This window comes from Nerophis ophidion, unplaced genomic scaffold (assembly GCF_033978795.1).
Source record: "Nerophis ophidion isolate RoL-2023_Sa unplaced genomic scaffold, RoL_Noph_v1.0 HiC_scaffold_57, whole genome shotgun sequence".
NCBI classification, from domain to species: domain Eukaryota; kingdom Metazoa; phylum Chordata; class Actinopteri; order Syngnathiformes; family Syngnathidae; genus Nerophis; species Nerophis ophidion.
In genome coordinates this window covers 80,001-87,500 of record NW_026906979.1, presented here as the reverse complement: position 1 = coordinate 87,500, position 7,500 = coordinate 80,001, and positions in this window count along the sequence as shown.

Sequence of the window (7,500 nt, the reverse complement as noted above, 5' to 3'; positions counted from 1 at the left end):
AAGTTAGGCCTCTCTCGTTGTTGGACTTAGAAAAAATCCACTTTTTTTGGCTGGGATTTTTTCTAAGTGTCACATGGAAGAGGCTAAACAGGCTGGAGGCCAGGCCTCTCTCGTTGTTGGACTTAGAAAAAATCCCAAAAGTGGACACTCTGACAAAATCACGCATGTTGACACTTAGGCAAAAAATCCAACTTTTGCTCCACGGAAGAAAGAGGCTAAGGAGGCTGGAAGTTAGGCCTCTCTCGTTGTTGGACTTAGAAAAAATCCACTTTTTTTGCACGGGATTTTTTCTAAGTGTCTCATGGAAGAGGCTAGACAGGCTGGAGGCCAGGCCTCTCTCGTTGTTGGACTTTGAAAAAATCCCAAAAGTGGACACTCTGACAAAATCACGCATGTTGACACTTTGGCAAAAAATCCAACTTTTTTGGACTTGGCCCGGCTTTTCTTCCATTTGTCCCCCACTTGGGCTGGTTCACTCCTGGGTATCTTTTGGTCATTCCCGGGGGCCCCGGAGCTCGCGCAGCTCGCTGCGGGACTTCTGGAACTCCATCCTGGGTAGGATTTTTAAACAATTTCGGACCTTTTTCCAACTTTTTCTCAAATTGTCCCCCACTTTCGCTGGTTCACTCCTGGGTATCTTTTGGTCATTCCCGGGGGTCCCGGAGCTCGCGCAGCTCGCTGCGGGACTTCTGGAACTCCATCCTGGGTAGGATTTTTAAACAATTTCGGACCTTTTTCCAACTTTTTCTCAAATTGTCCCCCACTTTCGCTGGTTCACTCCTGGGTATCTTTTGGTCATTCCCGGGGGTCCCGGAGCTCGCGCAGCTCGCTGCGGGACTTCTGGAACTCCATCCTGGGTAGGATTTTTAAACAATTTCGGACCTTTTTCCAACTTTTTCTCAAATTGTCCCCCACTTTTGATGGTTCACTTCTGGGTGCCTTTTGGTCATTCCCGGTGTTCCTGCGGCTCGCGCAGCTCGCTGCGGGGCTTCTGGAACTCCATCCTGGGTAGGATTTTTAATCAATTTCGGACCTTTTTCCAACTTTTTCTCAAATTGTCCCCCACTTTTGATGGTTCACTTCTGGGTGCCTTTTGGTCATTCCCGGTGTTCCTGCGGCTCGCGCAGCTCGCTGCGGGGCTTCTGGAACTCCATCCTGGGTAGGATTTTTAATCAATTTCGGACCTTTTTCCAACTTTTTCTCAAATTGTCCCCCACTTTTGATGGTTCACTTCTGGGTGCCTTTTGGTCATTCCCGGTGTTCCTGCGGCTCGTGCAGCTCGCTGCGGGGCTTCTGGAACTCCATCCTGGGTAGGATTTTTAATCAATTTCGGACCTTTTTCCAACTTTTTCTCAAATTGTCCCCCACTTTTGATGGTTCACTTCTGGGTGCCTTTTGGTCATTCCCGGTGTTCCTGCGGCTCGTGCAGCTCGCTGCGGGGCTTCTGGAACTCCATCCTGGGTAGGATTTTTAATCAATTTCGGACCTTTTTCCAACTTTTTCTCAAATTGTCCCCCACTTTTGATGGTTCACTTCTGGGTGCCTTTTGTTCATTATCGGTGTTCCTGCGGCTCGTGCAGCTCGCTGCGGGACTTGTGGAACTCCATCCTGGGTAGGATTTTTAAACAATTTGGTACTTTTTCCTCCTTTTCCTCCATTTTTCCCTCACTTTCGCTGGTTCACTTCTGGGTGCCTTTTGTTCATTATCGGTGTTCCTGCGGCTCGTGCAGCTCGCTGCGGGACTTCTGGAACTCCATCCTGGGTAGGATTTTCAAACAATTTGGCACTTTTTCCTCCTTTTCCTCCATTTTTCCCCCACTTTCGCTGGTTCACTTCTGGGTGCCTTTTGGTCATTCCCGGTGTTCCTGCGGCTCGTGCAGCTCGCTGCGGGACTTGTGGAACTCCATCCTGGGTAGGATTTTTAAACAATTTGGTACTTTTTCCTCCTTTTCCTCCATTTTTCCCCCACTTTCGCTGGTTCACTTCTGGGTGCCTTTTGGTCATTCCCGGTGTTCCTGCGGCTCGCGCAGCTCGCTGCGGGGCTTCTGGAACTCCATCCTGGGTAGGATTTTTAATCAATTTCGGACCTTTTTCCAACTTTTTCTCAAATTGTCCCCCACTTTTGATGGTTCACTTCTGGGTGCCTTTTGGTCATTCCCGGTGTTCCTGCGGCTCGTGCAGCTCGCTGCGGGACTCGTGGAACTCCATCCTGGGTAGGATTTTTAAACAATTTGGTACTTTTTCCTCCTTTTCCTCCATTTTTCCCCCACTTTCGCTGGTTCACTTCTGGGTGCCTTTTGGTCATTCCCGGTGTTCCTGCGGCTCGTGCAGCTCGCTGCGGGACTCGTGGAACTCCATCCTGGGTAGGATTTTTAAACAATTTGGTACTTTTTCCTCCTTTTCCTCCATTTTTCCCCCACTTTCGCTGGTTCACTTCTGGGTGCCTTTTGGTCATTCCCGGTGTTCCTGCGGCTCGTGCAGCTCGCTGCGGGACTTGTGGAACTCCATCCTGGGTAGGATTTTTAAACAATTTGGTACTTTTTCCTCCTTTTCCTCCATTTTTCCCCCACTTTCGCTGGTTCACTTCTGGGTGCCTTTTGGTCATTCCCGGTGTTCCTGCGGCTCGTGCAGCTCGCTGCGGGACTTGTGGAACTCCATCCTGGGTAGGATTTTTAAACAATTTGGTACTTTTTCCTCCTTTTCCTCCATTTTTCCCCCACTTTCGCTGGTTCACTTCTGGGTGCCTTTTGGTCATTCCCGGTGTTCCTGCGGCTCGTGCAGCTCGCTGCGGGACTTGTGGAACTCTACCCTGGGTGGGATCATATGATTTTCAACCCATTTTGGACCTTTTTCCCGACTTTCCCTCCATTTCCCTCCCACTTTCGATGGTCCACTCCTGGGTGTCTTTTGGTCATTCCCGGGACCCGGGAAGCCTCGGGCCTGCGGCGGGACTTGTGGATCTCCATGCTGGGCATGATTTTATGAGTTTTCTGGACTTTCTCTTCCCCGGGACCCGGGAGGCAGGCGGCTGGACGTTATGCCCCCTAAAATCCCTCCCTTTGCTCGTAAGGCCAATTTTCCTCCGGATTTACTCTCTATAGACCCCAAGGAAAAAAATACCCGACCGGCGTCCATTTTTGACATCGGTCTCCAATCTAGGGCACGCGGGCCGAAAGCGGTACGCCGGTTCCGAAATCCGGCCCCCGCATTTTTTGGGTATTTTTTGAAAAAAATGGCATTTTTGGGACCGGGGGGACTTGCTGGACTCAGTCCCGGGTGCGGATTTTGAAAACTTTGAGGACTTTTGGATTTTCCCCCAGCTTTTCTCCCCCACTTGCAGTTTGACTTTGCGGGGTGCGTTACGGCTGTGCCGGGCGTCCCTGGACTCGGGTGGCCAGCTGCGGGGCTGGTGGGGGACTGATTTTTGAACACTTTGAGGACTTTTGGCTACTATGCCAGCTTTTCTCCCCCACTTGCAGTGTGACTTTGCGGGCCTTGTTACGGAGGTGCCGGGCTTCCCTGGACTCGGGTGGCCAGCTGCGGGACTTGTGGGACTGATTTTGGAACACTTTGAGGACATTTAACTTCTTTCCCAGCTTTTTTCCCCTCCACTTCCAGTTTGACTTTGCGGGGTGCGTTATGGACGTGCTGGGCATCCCGGAACTCGGGCGGCCGGCTGCGGGACATTTTGCCCTCCTCCAAACCCCAGCCCTCTTTGTTTATCATGCCTATTTTCTGCTGGACACACACCCTCTCTTTTGAGCTGCCTCTTTTTTTAAATTTGGATATGATTTATTGATGAATGGATTTGTTTTCCCCTTTTTAAATGATGGTTGATGTCTATCTTTTTAATACTTGCTTCTGGCTGCAGCCGAGACTTACAGTGTGATGCATCCAACCCCAACCCTGGTTTTTGTTTCCCTTAAAAACTTGGGGAAATGGACAGCTTTTTGGGGGGGCACTTCCAGCAAATGGAGGGACCTATTTGGAATTCCCCACCCGGGTGGAGATCCACGGCGAGCCGGCCTTCCTAAAGGGACAGCAACATGGACACTCTGCCATCATTGCAGCTTCTTTTTTTTTTTGGGGCACTCTGTCATATTTCCAGCTTTTTTTCGTGCTGACTTCCAGCAAATAGAGGGACCTGTTTTGAATTCCCTACCCGGGTGTAGATCCACGGCAAGCCGGCCTTCTTAAAGGGACAGGCACCCCCCTGTCCCTTGACACCTGCTTCCCTCCTCGGCGTCACCGAAATCCCACAAAATGACTGAAAATAGGACCCCAAATGACATCACTCGGTCCGGTTCTTTGGGTCTCACTCGGGGGCTTCTTTGACTCTGGAAGGCATGGTGAACCAAAAGTAGACACTTGGAAAAAATCCCCACTTTACAAGTTGACACTTTGAAAAAAAATCCCGACTATATAAGTTGACACTTGGAAAAAATCCCCACTTTATAAGTTGACACTTGGAAAAAATCCCGACTTTATAAGTTGACACTTAGAAAAAATCCCCACTTTATAAGTTGACACTTAGAAAAAATCCCGACTTTATAAGTTGACACTTAGAAAAAATCCCCACTTTATTTTGGAAAGGTTGGTACACCAAAAGTGGACACTTAGAAAAAATCCCCACTTTATTTTGGAAAGGTTGGTACACCAAAAGTGGACACTTAGAAAAAATCCCGACTTTGACTTTCGCAGGTCTATTACACTAAAAGTTGACACTCTGTCATATTTCCAGCTTTTTTTTGTGCTGACTTCCAGCAGATAGAGGGACCTATTTTGAATTCCCTACCCTGGTGCAGAACCACGGCAAGCCGGCCTTCCTAAAGGCACAGGCACATGGACACTCTGCCATAAGTGCAGCTTTTTCTTCTAAGGGTGCAGCGGCGGCGGAAGTCCACCGGAGGGCTCCAAATCCCCGCTTTCCTTTTTAGGCTTAAAGTGGCTTTTCCCTCCTTAAAAACTTGGGGAAATGGACAGCTTTTTGGGGGGGCACTTCCAGCAAATAGAGGGACCTATTTGGAATTCCCCACCCGGGTGGAGATCCACGGCAAGCCGGCCTTCTTAAAGGGACAGGCACATGGACACTCTGCCATCATTGCAGCTTCTTCTTTTTTTTTTCCCCCTGTCATATTTCCAGCTTTTTCGTGCTGACTTCCAGCAAATAGAGGGACCTGTTTTGAATTCCCTACCCGGGTGTAGATCCACGGCAAGCCGGCCTTCTTAAAGGGACAGGCACCCCCCTGTCCCTTGACACCTGCTTCCCTCCTCGGCGTCACCGAAATCCCACAAAATGACTGAAAATAGGACCCCAAATGACATCACTCGGTCCGGTTTTTTGGGTCTCACTCGGGGGCTTCTTTGACTCTGGAAGGCATGGTGAACCAAAAGTGGACACTTGGAAAAAAAATCCCCACTTTACAGGTTGACACTTGGAAAAGAATCCCCACTTTATAAATTGACACTTGGAAAAAATCCCGACTATATAAGTTGACACTTAGAAAAAATCCCGACTATATAAGTTGACACTTAGAAAAAATCCCCACTTTATTTTGGAAGTGTTGGTACACCAAAAGTTGACACTTAGAAAAAATCCCGACTTTATTTTGGAAGGGTTGGTACACCAAAAGTTGACACTTAGAAAAAATCCCGACTTTATTTTGGAAGGGTTGGTACACCAAAAGTTGACACTTAGAAAAAATCCCAACTTTTACACTTAGAAAAAATCCAGCTTTTTGTTGCTGACTTCCATCAAATAGAGGGACTTTTTCCATGTTTCTTAACCGGGTGTCGATCCAAGGCAGGTGGGCCTTCTGGAAGCGACACCCTCCTTGACACTTAGAAAAAATCCAGCTTTTTGTTGCTGACTTCCATCAAATAGAGGGACTTTTTCCATGTTTCTTAACCGGGTGTCGATCCAAGGCAGGTGGGCCTTCTGGAAGCGACACCCTCCTTGACACTTAGAAAAAATCCAGCTTTTTGTTGCTGACTTCCATCAAATAGAGGGACTTTTTCCATGTTTCTTAACCGGGTGTCGATCCAAGGCAGGTGGGCCTTCTGGAAGCGACACCCTCCTTGACACTTAGAAAAAATCCAGCTTTTTGTTGCTGACTTCCATCAAATAGAGGGACTTTTTCCATGTTTCTTAACCGGGTGTCGATCCAAGGCAGGTGGGCCTTCTGGAAGCGACCCTCTCCTTCACACTCTGTCATATTTTCAGCTTTTTTGTGCTGACTTCCATTCAATAGAGGGACTTTTTCCATGTTTCTTAACCGGGTGTCGATCCAAGGCAGGTGGGCCTTCTGGAAGCGACACCCTCCTTCACACTTAGAAAAAATCCAGCTTTTTGTTGCTGACTTCCATTAAGTAGAGGGACTTTTTTCTTTTTTCTTAACCGGGTGGTGATCCAAGGCGGGTGGGCCTTCTGGAAGCGACACCCTCCTTGACACTTAGAAAAAATCCAGCTTTTTGTTGCTGACTTCCATCAAATAGAGGGACTTTTTCCATGTTTCTTAACCGGGTGTCGATCCAAGGCAGGTGGGCCTTCTGGAAGCGACACCCTCCTTCACACTTAGAAAAAATCCAGCTTTTTGTTGCTGACTTCCATTAAGTAGAGGGACTTTTTTCTTTTTTCTTAACCGGGTGGTGATCCAAGGCGGGTGGGCCTTCTGGAAGCGACACCCTCCTTGACACTTAGAAAAAATCCAGCTTTTTGTTGCTGACTTCCATCAAATAGAGGGACTTTTTCCATGTTTCTTAACCGGGTGTCGATCCAAGGCAGGTGGGCCTTCTGGAAGCGACACCCTCCTTGACACTTAGAAAAAATCCAGCTTTTTGTTGCTGACTTCCATTAACTAGAGGGACTTTTTTCTTTTTTCTTAACCGGGTGGTGATCCAAGGCGGGTGGGCCTTCTGGAAGCGACACCCTCCTTGACACTTAGAAAAAATCCAGCTTTTTGTTGCTGACTTCCATTAACTAGAGGGACTTTTTTCATTTTTCTTAACCGGGTGGTGATCCAAGGCAGGTGGGCCTTCTGGAAGCGACACCCTCCTTGACACTTAGAAAAATTCCAGCTTTTTGTTGCTGACTTCCATTAAGTAGAGGGACTTTTTTCTTTTTTCTTAACCGGGTGGTGATCCAAGGCGGGTGGGCCTTCTGGAAGCGACACCCTCCTTGACACTTAGAAAAAATCCAGCTTTTTGTTGCTGACTTCCATTAACTAGAGGGACTTTTTTCATTTTTCTTAACCGGGTGGTGATCCAAGGCAGGTGGGCCTTCTGGAAGCGACACCCTCCTTGACACTTAGAAAAATTCCAGCTTTTTGTTGCTGACTTCCATTAAGTAGAGGGACTTTTTTCTTTTTTCTTAACCGGGTGGTGATCCAAGGCGGGTGGGCCTTCTGGAAGCGACACCCTCCTTGACACTTAGAAAAAATCCAGCTTTTTGTTGCTGACTTCCATTAAATAGAGGGACTTTTTTCATTTTTCTTAACCGGG